This window comes from Macadamia integrifolia, chromosome 8 (assembly GCF_013358625.1).
Source record: "Macadamia integrifolia cultivar HAES 741 chromosome 8, SCU_Mint_v3, whole genome shotgun sequence".
Classification (NCBI taxonomy): Eukaryota; Viridiplantae; Streptophyta; class Magnoliopsida; order Proteales; family Proteaceae; genus Macadamia; species Macadamia integrifolia.
The window spans coordinates 10,800,164-10,813,576 of NC_056564.1; the positions used below are offsets into that span (position 1 = coordinate 10,800,164).

The following is a 13,413-nucleotide window of genomic DNA, read 5'->3' on the forward strand; positions in this document are numbered from 1 at the left end:
TTTTTTTTTTTATATATATTTTGGACATGTCTTTTTTAATATGGTGTATTAAGTTTTAATTTGGAATTTACATTGGATGCTATATTTTGGATGATATATGCATGAATGTTTGATGTTGATGTAGTTTAGAACATTAGATGCAGGTATACAGGCAATAATCTCTCAAATTACATGATGATATATTGCCTTTTTTTGGTTTCGTTTTTTTGAAAACTACACGTTTAATACTCGTACCGTTCGTTTCCGTCCGTTTGACGTTTCCCCTTTTTTTGACCTTTTTTTTTTTACCGTACCGTTCATCGTTTTTATCTGTTTAAAACACGTACCGTATGTCTCTGTTTTTTTGCCGTTCCCGTTTTAACTAACAATGTTTCAGACTAACATCCACCTTTTTTGTTTTTTGTTGTTTTCCATATTCAGATGAAGCCCTGTGCTACTGAGCCTGATCTTTATCAATTAGGGGCTTGTGTTCGGACTTCGACTGCTGAGCTCCTCCTTTGGCATATTGAGGTAATTTCAGTGTTTTCTCCTTGGAATAGCATGCTCTATGTTGATATTGCATTTTACATTGTCTGATGGGTCTTAAATATTCACTCCTGTTTCCTTTGTGCAGAGGTTTTTTTCCCCCTTAAAAGGGGCAGAAAGACCTGCAGCCTTTCTACGGGTTGATTTGGGTCTGGTTAAGTGTCCAGCTTATGGGGAATTGGGATCCTCTCCAACAACCCTCCAACGATTCATCCAAGGGCTGGGAAGGTTTGGACATACATTCCTAGGTATTGGTAGGTGTTGGGATGTGTGACGAAGCCCCCCAGCTCTTGAATGGTCGTTGAAAGGGCGTTGGAGGGTACAGTCGTCGGAGAGGAGCCCGATCTGTATTATTGTGAATCACATTTTTCCAGGTCGAAGTAACTGCTTGTAATGCAGGAGTACTTGTGTTTAAGCGGCAGTCACTAATTTGCCTTTACTTTGTAAGATAGGTAATGGTAGTCCTTGATTTTGGGCAGCGGAGTGACTCTGAAGTATGTCAGTGTCGTCCTTTATAACCTGTTTATAACTATAATAAATTGATGATAGGATGCCACTTTGTACCCAATGCAGGGCTACTGCCACTGCAGGGTCTTGGGAAGATGATCATAATCCGGATGGGAATCTTTTGTTGCGCAACACGTTGTATAGCTCAGTCTAAGGGCTGAGAGCACCTTGGGCTGCACATCCATGCCATGGGCTGAGTGTCTGAGGGCTCCCAGCAGTCTGTGCTACAGTGTAGCGCACTACAGAGTAGCCCGATCCTCATAATGCAGAAGGTGCAAATTCTACTGTTCTCAGCAACTCCAGTGGTCAGTAGTCCAGTTTCTTGTTTCTTTCGGTGATACATAAATTCTCTTATACAATTAATTGTGTTATTTCGTTCTCTTTTTTTACATTGTAATTGTACAGGAAACAAGATTCGTTGTTATAGGAGAATGGTACACCACCAAGTGCTTCACTATCCAATATTCTCATCCAAAGGCGGGAGGGACACTGTTGACTCTCTAGAGATCAAACCAAACATGAATAATATACAGAGAAATTGGAAAGTAATGAAAATAAGGCAAATTTGAATCATAATGCTTCTACTAGTGGTGTAGGGCCACGTTGCCTTATAGGGAACCTTCTCCCTTATTTTAAATAATAATTTTATAATCTAAATAAATTAATTAAGAGGAGACATTGAAAAAAATTTCGATGACATACACATATCTCTTACACAGTTTTTTTGGTAAAATTTCTCACTCCTCGAAGTCTCTCTCTCTCTCTCTCTCTCTCTCTCTCTCTCTCTCTCTCTCTCTCTCTCTATATATATATATATATATATATCTTGTTGCACATTGTTTATTGCCTTTGGGAAAACCAATTTTTGCATTACATAAATAGATGTGTCCATCTTACTCCCCACAAAAAAAGGACATGTCTATGGTTCGAGTTTTTAGATAATTGATAACAAGGCATCTCTGATGGCCATTCAATAATATAGATACAAAAAAATTTTAGAGATGTTTGGAAATAGCAAAAGAACTTTTGTTTATATTATAAAATTGCAGTTATTTCACTTCCTTAGTTCTTCATATTGAAATGTCTCCCCTACTTTGGAAAGACTGTTTCAGCTTTGACAATGTGGAAGAGTTCAACTTCTTTTAGGGGAGTCATTGATATCAGTCCACAGTGGCAAATGGCGTCTGCAAAATTTTCAGTACTTGTTATAGGTAGTTTGTCTGATCATTATCATCTTCCCCAAACTTTTTGTTAAAGATTTGTAGTTGTTTTTCATATTCATTAATTAAGTGTTACCTATCTAAATGCTGACCTAAACATATTTAAGAACAAAAGGGACTGCACTACAAATCTACAATGCTGGAAATGTGAGTTGGGATTCTTTTTCCATAGAACTATCATCAATTATCAAGTAGAAAACTTAGTCCTTGCATTCATTCATTAATTACAAATCAAGACCAATGCACCAGCATCTGCACATTTAATGATCCGTTATCTTTACAAGCTATTACATGAACAAAAATACATAAAACAAAAAAGATTCAAGACTCAAAAAAGGGTCTGTTTGAAACACATAAAAACAAGCTTAAAAAAAAAATAAATCCAAAATAATCCAATTGATCAAAATTTCGATTTCCACCTTCGCAAAACACCCCGTAATGCTCTGGTTCAACCTTATGGCATCTCACATTGCCTTGAATAGACAATTCTTCGCTAATTGATCGATGACCAAGTTCCATAAGTAGGGGCTACACTAGTTGCTCAGCTGTGAACTGGACCAGCGGGAGAACTTCACTGCTTAGGCAGGAAAATTATGTATCCTTTAGTGATGTTTTAAAGTAGTATCAATGACAGAAGTGCATATTAAAATGTCATGGTTGGAAAAGGAAAATGTTGGATTTTGTTGGGTAATGAGCAGAGGTTTGGTCACCTGGTGAGATGAAGGAAGCAGATGGATACCATTAGAAATCCAATATTCTACTTCTTGTAGAATGGACATGGGTTTGGGTTAGGTAATGCAAACTCATGATTGTATGTTAATTGGAATACGTGGCACAAAACATGCAATCGTAGCACGGAATTTGTATGTCCTATTACATTATTTGTTTGTATTCAGTGAAACCTCTTTATTTGGAAAAGTTTTTTTCCCTTTTTGTTTACCAATAAAACCTTTATTAAAAAAAAAAGCCACAGAAAGGTAAAGGCTGACAATGTATGCCATCTGCCTAAGGGGCAACCCTAAGTCCTTAGGGGTGATATTGTGTTGGGATAATGGCGTTCTTTACCCTCGCCCATGGAAGGACACTTTTGCCGCTGCCTCGTTGGTCTTGGTCATATCTCTTTGAAGTCTTGGGGATGCCCCTTCTCTCTACTATGGGACTTCAGGTCAAGCTATAAATGGGCAAAAATCATCTGCCTCTTTCTCGCCAAATATCACTATCAGGATTTGACGTAACTTTGCTAAAATTATCTAGGTAGATGGTCTGTTACATCCTGAGGTCTATCTGGGCTCTCATCCGAAATTGGACAGAACAAGACTACATCCTTTCAACACATCAAAGATAGAACCATTAGTAAAATTGCGGGGTGAAAGGAGAAGTTCATATCTCCTGCAGGAAAGGAGGTCCTGATCAAGTCTATGGAGACAGCAGCCCCCTCCTATCACATCTCATTTTAAGCTCCTGCAAGGCCTATTGGATGATAGGACAATTGTAATTTCTTATGGGGTTAGAAAAATTATGAGAGGAAGATCCATTGAGTGGGTAAGGATATTGTCTTTGCCTTCCAAAGTTGGACGGTGGTCTTGGGGTAAAAGACCTAAACATCCAGAACCAAGCCTTGCTCGTGAAATTGGGGTGGCATTTGCTTACAAATGGTAAGTCTCTTTGGGCATGCCTTCTAAAGAGTATTTATTTCCCATATAGGAATTTCTTAGATGCTCAAGCGGGAGGTAGATCTTCTTGGGCTTGGAGAAGTATCTTGCATGGAAGACAATTACTTGAGAAGGGTATTTTGTGGATTGTTGGAAAAGGTATCTCTATTCAGATTTGGGAGGACCCTTAGATACCGTCCTAGAGGGCTTCAGACTCCACCTCCCTTTGCTACCAGATTGCCCATACCTTAGAGTATTTGAGCTAATTGATGTGCAAGCAAAGTGGGATATGAAGAAGCTACGGACTTATTTTCTTCCCTTTGAGATTGAGTGTATTACTTAAATCAATATTAGCTCTGAAGGAGGTCTGGATAAGATGTGTTAGGGGCTTACCCTAAATGGTGCTTTCTCTGTTAATTCTATTTATAGATTGGGGGCTCAGCATTCTCCTTGCTCGTCCAAATCACTAGTGAAGGCTCAGCCTACTCCGAAAGAGGTATGAAAATCATTTGGAATTCCAAAATTCCACCAAAAGTGAAATCCTTTATTTGGAAAGCTTGTCTTGGAGCTATTGGAGTGCTTGCAAGTTTGAAGCAAAGATGTGTTGTGGCTGAGTCGGTTGAGCATGCCCTATTAGAATGCCCTTTTGCTAAGAAGGTATGGTTTGCTTCCAAGGCCTATCCTTATATCTTAAAGTGGGGACGGCTTCTTGATGCCTCCAAGATGGAAAGGCAATGTTGTTTTGCATCTCATGCTATGATTTTGTGGGAAATTTGGAAGCGTAGAAATAATGCTCGATGTTTCAGGGATACAATCCCACCGCTCCACTTGTGGTTGACTTCAGTCTTGAGGTTGGTTGATGGGGTTACTTCACTTATCCATGCCACTTACAGGGCTTCGGAGAGTTTGGACCCTCCGGGTGAGATTGCACTGCGTCCACCATAGATAAGCTGTTTTTCCATCTTCTTGGATGCAGCGACAAGCGTGCTGCCTAGGGCTCTTGGTATCGGGTGTGCCATTCTTGGTCTTGATGGTCACCTTAAGCTGATTGCTTCCAATCACCTAGCCCTTGCTCCTGCAGTGGTGGGTGAGGCTTTAGCAGTTCGAATGGGCCTATCCTATGCTCGACGGCTTGGCATTTCTGAGGTATTTGTCTTCTCGGATTGCCTCTTTCTTATAAAATTCTTGGATCCTTGCTCTTCTAGGCCCCCTTCTTCTATCTTGTGTATTATCTAGGACATTCTTATGATGAGGTCCTCCTTTTGTAATTTCGTACATGTTTGGGAATGAGATGACCCACGCTATCTCTAAGTGGGTGCTTTTATATCCTCGTAGTGCGTCCTGAGAATCTCCTTATCCAGAGGAAATCTTGAACATTGTTTTGACCTTTTTTGCCTCAGCATGTTGAATAGATTTGTCTTTGTACCATATTAGGATAGTGTCTAGTGTTATGAGGAGTTGGAGATAGCCAGATTGGCTCCCTTGATTTCGGAAGAGCTTGTTCATCATTCATAAACATCACTATGAGTGGTTGACCCTACCATTCAGAAAACCTTTCCAGCTTCCTTTAGGGTTTTTCTTTTTTTTTTTGTTAGAAACCTTTCCTAAGTCATAATAATAGGGGTAAAACAAGCCAGCTTGGATCGGGTTTTTTAAAACCCTAATCAAATCTTAGGTCACCAAAACTCAACCTAGGCCCAATCCAATCATGCCAGGCTCAAGGTTGGGTCAAATTGACTTTGACTGATCTTGTATTTTTTTCCTACAAAAGGTCACAAATGCTAAGCCTATAACAAGTGCGTGGGGGTGGAGACATGCTAAGATTATAGCCAGCCCTTGTCTACCCCTAATCCATAAATTTGCAGTAATCAATGTCGTCAATTTGGTTATAACATAGACCTTTGTAACCTTCTGGCATTTGTGTCTCTTGTCATGCATGAACAAGCTCTTCCTGTTCATATTTTCCACGCCTAGACACATAAGGAAATGGAGATGTGTCTGGGCATGGGGAACGTGGATGGATGGTATTCTTTTTTCCAAAATTTATTTAATAACCAAACACGGAATGATATGTAATGAGTTACAAATACGTGCAGTAATAATTACAAAAGTTTCTTTATTAGGTAAAAATTTCACTTTCCTTCCCTTCCTTTCAATTTCCCTTGTAATCAAATGGACCTTAACATAATTGTTAAAGAGATACAATCATCAAATTATATATATATATATATATATATATTTTTTTTTTCTTTATTAATTTGGGGAAAAATTTCTTTGACCAGACACATCCAAATACTTCTAGAGAATTAAACCACATGCTCCACCGCTTGTGTAGATCCCCGTCAATTCCTTTGAGTTTTGGTCTTGCAACCGTACTCCCCAGGCGGAGTGTTTCACGCATTAGCTGGGCCCCTTATCCACGTAGACCAAGGGTGAAGATCACAACTAATGTTGTCATGGAAGAGCTAGGTGGCAATTTCAATTATCCGAAATTGTAGGGAATTGTTTGGATTAATCATATGTAGAAATTTGAAATTGTATTTAATTACATACCCTCATGTATGTCCATGCATTCCTTCGGTAGTCTATGGATCCTCTTGGTAGTGATGATTTTTACAATACTTTGTTTTGCCACATAGTAAAAGTATTGCCACATAGTAAATTCCATTAAGCGACCTTGGATTCTCTAGCTCTTCACAAGGTTTTCACCCAAACTGAATTAACCACATGGCAGAAATGTGTCAATCCATAGAAATGGACACCAGTAATGATACCCTTAAATGTATTTAGATCACGGATAATGATTCAGGGCATGAAGCTCTGTGAAATTCTTCATGTCACTAAAATATAACATCGGCAAGCATGGGTGGTTTCCATCTGATACAGGACCCACAGTCATTTCATCGGTAAAATTTAGCTCAAAACTATTAGGGGAAATCCATCAAAATTGAGTAAAGTAAATAAAATGGCATATTGTAATTTATGAAACTTTTTAACCCATTTCCATCCTTATTTGAGGTTGAAATTTGACAGTTGAGATAAGTGACGACCCACTTGCATGCATTCAAATTATGCCACATAATATGAAAATGTGAGAACGTTACATGATTCAATGACTAACTTTACTTCCTAAACCAGTCTTCACATTCCATGCACAAGAAGAATAGCTCAACTTTATCGTAACTAAATGGAGTTGTCTACATGGATTCTTGCCTTTCAATCAACTTTATTCAAGGTCATACTTGATACATGGCCGAATCTATGCATTTCTCTCCTCCTCTAGGTCTGGCCCTTAGCTCTTTTAGTTCGTTCAATATGAATAAAATCATTCTTTCAAACTGGAGCATCCCACTACCCAACATTCCACACTATACATCATAGCCTGTCATATGATTTTACTATAAAAATTTTCTTTCATTTTTAAAGAAATATGGCAATCATACAACACTCTGAACACACCTCTTTACTCCATCCCCATCCTATTTTAATTCTCCTCTATATAAAATTCTTTACTTATGATTGAGCCTAGATAGCTAAAATAATCACTTTGCGGAATATCCCTTTCATCAATTATCACCATCTCATTTTCTATCCTAAAGTACACCATATACTTCGTATTTGGTTCTACTATCTTAAAACCTTTTGATTCCAAGATTGACTCCATCTTGAATTTCCCTGGTTAAATCATCCATGATACGTGCAAATAAACAAGGGCTTAAAGTTGATCCTTGATGTATAATTGAGAATTAACTACTTTGACCCCGACGGTTCTTAAGCTAGTCACCACGCTATATCATACATATCTTTCATCATGTCCACATATTTACTTGAGACATTTTTCTCTAGTATATGCCAGATTAACTCTCTAGGGACTTTATCATACACTTTTTATATGTTAATATGAGACCATATAAATATCCTTTTTGCAAACTCTAAATTTTTTCATTAGCCTCCTAAGTAGATAACTATTGTCGTGATCTACTTGGCATAAAATCAAATTGGTACTCTAAAATAGTAGATTCTCTTCTTAGGTGAGTTTCAATAACCCTCTCCCATAATTTCATAGTACGACTTATTAGCTTTGTGCCTCTATAGTTATTGCAGCTTTGAATTAATTTTTCTAGATTGAAACCACAATGCTTCTCCTCTATTCATCTAGCATATTCCTTGTGCTCACAATCTTATTTAATAATTTGGTTAACCAAGATAAGCCATTTATATTCCTAAGTTCTTCCACATTTCTATTAAGACCCCATTTGAGCTTGGTGCCTTACCTACTTTCATCCTCTTTGAAACTTCTTTTACTTCAGACACCCTAATATTACGTATATATTGATGAGTAATGCGGTTTTCTGAATCATTATTACATGAAATGTCTTCATTTAGTTGCCTGTGTAAATAATCTTTCCATCTCTCCTTAATGCCATCGTTCCATATTAGTACTCTACCATCTTCACTTTAATACATTTAACATGGAGGAAATCTCTACTTTTCATTTCCCTTATTTTAGCTATCTTATAGATAGCTTTTTCCTCGTCCTTTGTGTTTAGGTTGTTATAAAGATCATCATATTTATTTGAAGGGTAATTTACAAGGCCACCTCCTGGAGAATGCCAATATTAGAGGGATACCCCCTCTCTTTCACCAAATTAGACTCGGACCCCCTACTGTCAGTCTCTGTTAAGTGATGCTGTGAAATAACACTTTAGCCTTATGAGTAAAACACCCTTATTATATTTTATCAAAAATACCCCTCTTCACTCATTGATCCCCATCCCAACTCCCGCGACTGCAAGCTAGACTCCGTCTCTTCTCTGGAACCATCAGGTTTTGTAGGCTCTCCAAAGCTCTTCTCCATTTCCATGGCCGAGGATTCTCAATTGCCATGGCCGTGGAAGTAGAATTTCAGAAGATTAAACGATTCTATTTCTTTTAACAAACCCACACAGTTACTGCACGACAAACGCTAATTACAACACCAGGGAAACGAAAAGAAACAAAGCATCAAGCCATAGAGATTAGACTTATTTACAAGCAAATTCCACTTCAAAAACAACATTAGCAGATCAACAAGAAATAGCAAGCTTCTAACCGGAGATCTTGATGGTCTTAACCTCGGGCCTTTTCACCTCCTCTTTAGGGACTGTGACAGTAAGCACACCATTCTCCATGCTAGCCTTCACTTGATCCATCTTGGTGTTTTCAGGCAACCTGAATCGCCTCACAAACTTTCCGTTGCTCCTCTCCACGTGGTGCCACTTATCTATCTTCTCTTCCTGCTCTCTGCTCCTCTCACCGTTGATCTGGAGGACTTTCCCCTCCTCCACCTCTACCTTCATCTCTTCCTTATTCAGCCCAGGGAGATCGGCCTGAAACACGTGAGCTTGAGGGGTCTCCTTCTAGTTGATGCGAGCACTGACCACCGTCGATGTTTCACAAGCAGAATTAGGGATGGAAGTGAGTGAGTTGTTGAAGGGGAAGCCCTCGAATGGATCCCAGAGTTCCAGTGAGAATGGATAAAAAATGTTGCTTCGCCGGCCGTCGAAAATTCTTGGAAAGCCTGGCTAAATCCGAAAGTGGTGAATTAGCAGAATCGGAGGCGGAGGCATCTACTTAAGGAATTACCTCTGGCAGCAATGGCGATGACAGCTGCAATGGGATCACGTGCTCCGTATTAACCACTTACTTCTTACTTCGATAGCATTTTGGATGAAAGCGAGATGCTTTTGCAACTCATCCCAATGGCACCTGAAAGTAAACAAAGTGGAGGACAGATCCCAGAGCTCATCCACCTTCAGGTTTTTTTCTTCAATCGATTTGGGGACTAAAACTTTTAAGGGCAATTTTGGTATTCCATTATTTTTAAGGGTAAAATGGTATTTGAAAAAAAAAATGAACTGGTGATGTCAGTATTCTTGGTATATTCTGTAACACTAACTGACGGCAGGGGGTTTGAGTCTAATTTGGTTAAGAGAGGGGGTGTCCCTCTAATATTGGTGGGGTGTCCCTCTAATATTGGCATTCTCCAGGGGGTGGCGTTATAAATTACCCTTATTTGAATTGCTTTCCCACAATCTCCCTAACTTCATTTCTTACAAAATTATACCTTTTTAGATCCTTGACATCCTTGGTCCTTTGTCATATCTTAAAATTAATTTCTTAGGCTTAACGGCTTCTTGAACCTCATCATCCCACCATCAAGTCTCCCTAGAGAATGACATTTTCCTTTCGATTTCCTTTAGACATATTACAAGTAGTCATCTCATTCCACATCGTAATTGTGTCTCCCGCAAAGTCCCACTTTCCTTATTTGACTACCATATCGGTAAATAAATTCAAGGTATCTCTTTTTAATCTCCACCACCTCATCCTAGGGAAAATAAGTTTCCTCATCTTGCGATTCTCTATCATGAGGAACATATTTATGACCACTAAACTATGTTGAACTATGTTATGTGGTTAGGCTCTCCCCTAGAATAACCTTACAGTCTTTACATAACAATCTATTGAACCAAAATTATAACTTAGTACTTTCACACAATTCTATTGCGTAAACATTAATTATATTATCAATCTCTTTCTCCAACACAAATTTGATAGATATAATCCTATCTTTAAATCTTTTAATATCCATCACATCAATCTCTAAATTTTTTCCACAACTATGCCTACTCCATTTCTATTACTTTGATCCCATGTATACCGGAGTTTAAAGTCATCTAATTTCTTAGCTTTTTTACCCTTCCATCTACTTTCTTGGATACACGCAATATTGATCCTTCTTCTCCTTATAACATCTATCAATTCTAGACTCCTGCCCATTAAAGAACTAATGTTCAAGGATGCTAATCTAATTCTATGCTTTTTGAGTAGCTTCTTTACCTGCACTTGTCCATAATGCGAGAACCCTTGCCTAATGGACACCGCAACTAGGTGCCGAAGTGGTGCGTTGGTAATAAGCGGCACCCTAGCAAAAGGTTGATAGGACCTGATACTTGATTAATAAATATCTCATAAAAAACGATACATGTAAAAAGGAGATTAGCCGAATATAATAAGGAGTTGGTTGCCTACTTGACGCACAATATATATATATATATATATATACACACACACACAACAATAACATAAACTTGTTCAACCTAAATGGGGTCGGCCACATGGATCCTTGCTCTCCAATCAGCTCTATTAAAAGTCATACAAGATACTAGGCCTAAGCTAAACATGTATTTTCTCACCACTTCTCCTATGGTTATTTTAGGCCTACCCCTAGCTCTTTCGGTTCCCTTGATCTAAATCAAGTCACTCCTCCATACTGAGGGCATCCAAAGGACTCTGTTGGACATGGCAATGCCATCTCTAATGAATCTCTCTAAGCTTATTGTGAATCAAAGTTGCTCCTAGCTCATGCCTAATATGGTAATTCCTTACTTTATCCATCTTAGTTTTTCCAACATCCATCTCAACATCCTTATCTCTAATATACATAGTTTAACTTATATGACACTTCTTAATTGCCCAACATTTTGCACCATACATTATAGTTGGATGAATGATAGTCTTGTAGAATTTCCTTTAAGCTTTAAAGGAATAAGCCAATCACACAACACTTCAGACACGCCTCTACTCTTCATCCACCATATTTTAATCCTTCGAGCATAGTCATCCTCTATATCACCTTCATTACTTACAATTAATCCTATGTATCCAAAATACCCACTTTGAGGAATCACCCTCTCACCAATATTCATCACCTCATTATCCATCCTAGTATGGCTAAAGTTACCATATATTCCCTCTTAGTCCTACTTATCTTCAAACATTTTGATTCCAAAAGCCAATGTCTATAGTTCTACCTTGGCATTAATCTTTACTTTTATCTCATCCACCAAAACAATATCATCAACAAAAAACATACACCAAGGAACCTCATCTTGAATGTCTTTGGTTAAGTCATCCATGATAATTGCAAACAAATGTGAATTCTCACCACCTTATCGTACATATTATGTTCACATAACTATTTGAAATACTTTTCTTCTCTAGTACTTGCCAGATTAAGTCTCTAGGGACTCAGTCATAAGCTTCCCAAGTAAATAAAGAGCATATAAAGGTCCTTCATGCAATCTCTAAATCTCTCATTTGAGTCTCCTAAGTAAGTAAATAGCTTCAGTCGTGGATCTTCCAAGTATAAAACTAAATTGATTTTCAAAAGTAGTTGTTTTATTTTTCAAGTAGGTTCCAATAACCCTCTCCAATAACTTTATTGTATGACTCATTACTTTTATACTTCTATAATTACAATTATGAATACCACTTTTATTTTTGTAAATCAGGACCACAATGCTTCTTCTCCATCATCTGATATTTTCTTTGTGGTCATAATCTTGTTTAACAACTTGGTTAGTCGAGACAAACCTAGTTTCCTACATTCTTCTCCACTTCAATAGGTACCCATCTGGGCCTAGAGCCTTCCCTACTTTCATTTTTCTTAGAATTTATTCTACTTCATACATCCTAATTTTGCATTTATATCTCCGCCGAGTGGTGTTAAAATGAAAAATATAGCTTTCCAACATGCTATTACTTGATAAGTCTCCATTAAGTAAGCCGTAGAAGTACTCTCCCCACCTCTTCCTTTCTCTCATTTTAGTTTAGATAGCTTTTCCCCTTGCTTTATGTTCATATTATTATAAAGATCATCATATTTCTTTGCCCTTACTCTCCCTACAATCTTAGCTTCATTTCTGGTAGAATTATATCTTTTTAGATCCTCCACCTCTTTAGTCCTTTGCCATGTTTTAAAAGTAGGAAAGATCTCATCTCATAATTATCCATGACTGTTTATGTCTCTAGCATGACCACTTAATGAAATGTGGAGGGAAGTGGGGTAAATGGCCTATACTGCTGGAAGGATTCCTCTTTGGCCGATAGGTACTGTAACTGGTATTTTTAATCTTAAATCTCACCATCAAGTCTCCCTAAGGGCATGATGTATACCTTTCAATTCCCTAGAACCTCTTTAGCAACCTTCTTAATACAGGTCGTCATCTCATCCCACATTGTATTAGTGTCCTCCTTAAAGTCACAATTCCTTGTTTGAGCACTTCATCAGTAAATGGACTCAATGAAACTCTTTTTAATCTCCACTGCTTTATCTTAGGGCAAATAAGCTCTCTTAATTTACGCTTCCACGCAATGAGGCTCATGTCTAGAACCACCATTCTATATATGGTGATTAGGCTCTCCCTTGACATAATCGTACATTCTTTACAAATCAATCTGTTGGACCTTTTTAATAGGAAGAAATCTATTTGGCTGGTGTGATGTCTATTTTTGTAAGAGGCTAAGTGATCTTCTCTCTTCGAAAAGAAGATAAATGTTCACAATGGATAATTATAAGTTACAACATGATCGATTCAACCTCTGATAAAAAAGATATACCTTGATTGTATTTTATCTCTCCAACAAGTTTAGTAATGAGCATAACGGCCCTATTGTTCCAATGG

At 38.0% G+C, this 13,413-nt stretch overlaps 1 long non-coding RNA gene and 1 pseudogene across 2 annotated transcripts in view; one reads left to right on the top strand and one right to left on the bottom strand.

Moving 5' to 3' along the window:
* The window catches only part of LOC122085822, an 11,757-nt gene extending 10,007 nt beyond the window's left edge, over positions 1 to 1,750 (top strand). For both annotated transcript variants that reach the window (XR_006142237.1, XR_006142236.1), the window contains 3 exons: positions 421 to 510; positions 1,099 to 1,337; positions 1,438 to 1,750. This is a non-coding gene — a long non-coding RNA (uncharacterized LOC122085822). The remainder of the gene's footprint in view (positions 1 to 420; positions 511 to 1,098; positions 1,338 to 1,437) is intronic.
* A 7,241-nt stretch (positions 1,751 to 8,991) lies between these two features.
* Positions 8,992 to 10,800, bottom strand: LOC122086707 (annotated as a pseudogene).
* Positions 10,801 to 13,413: the final 2,613 nt, after the last annotated feature.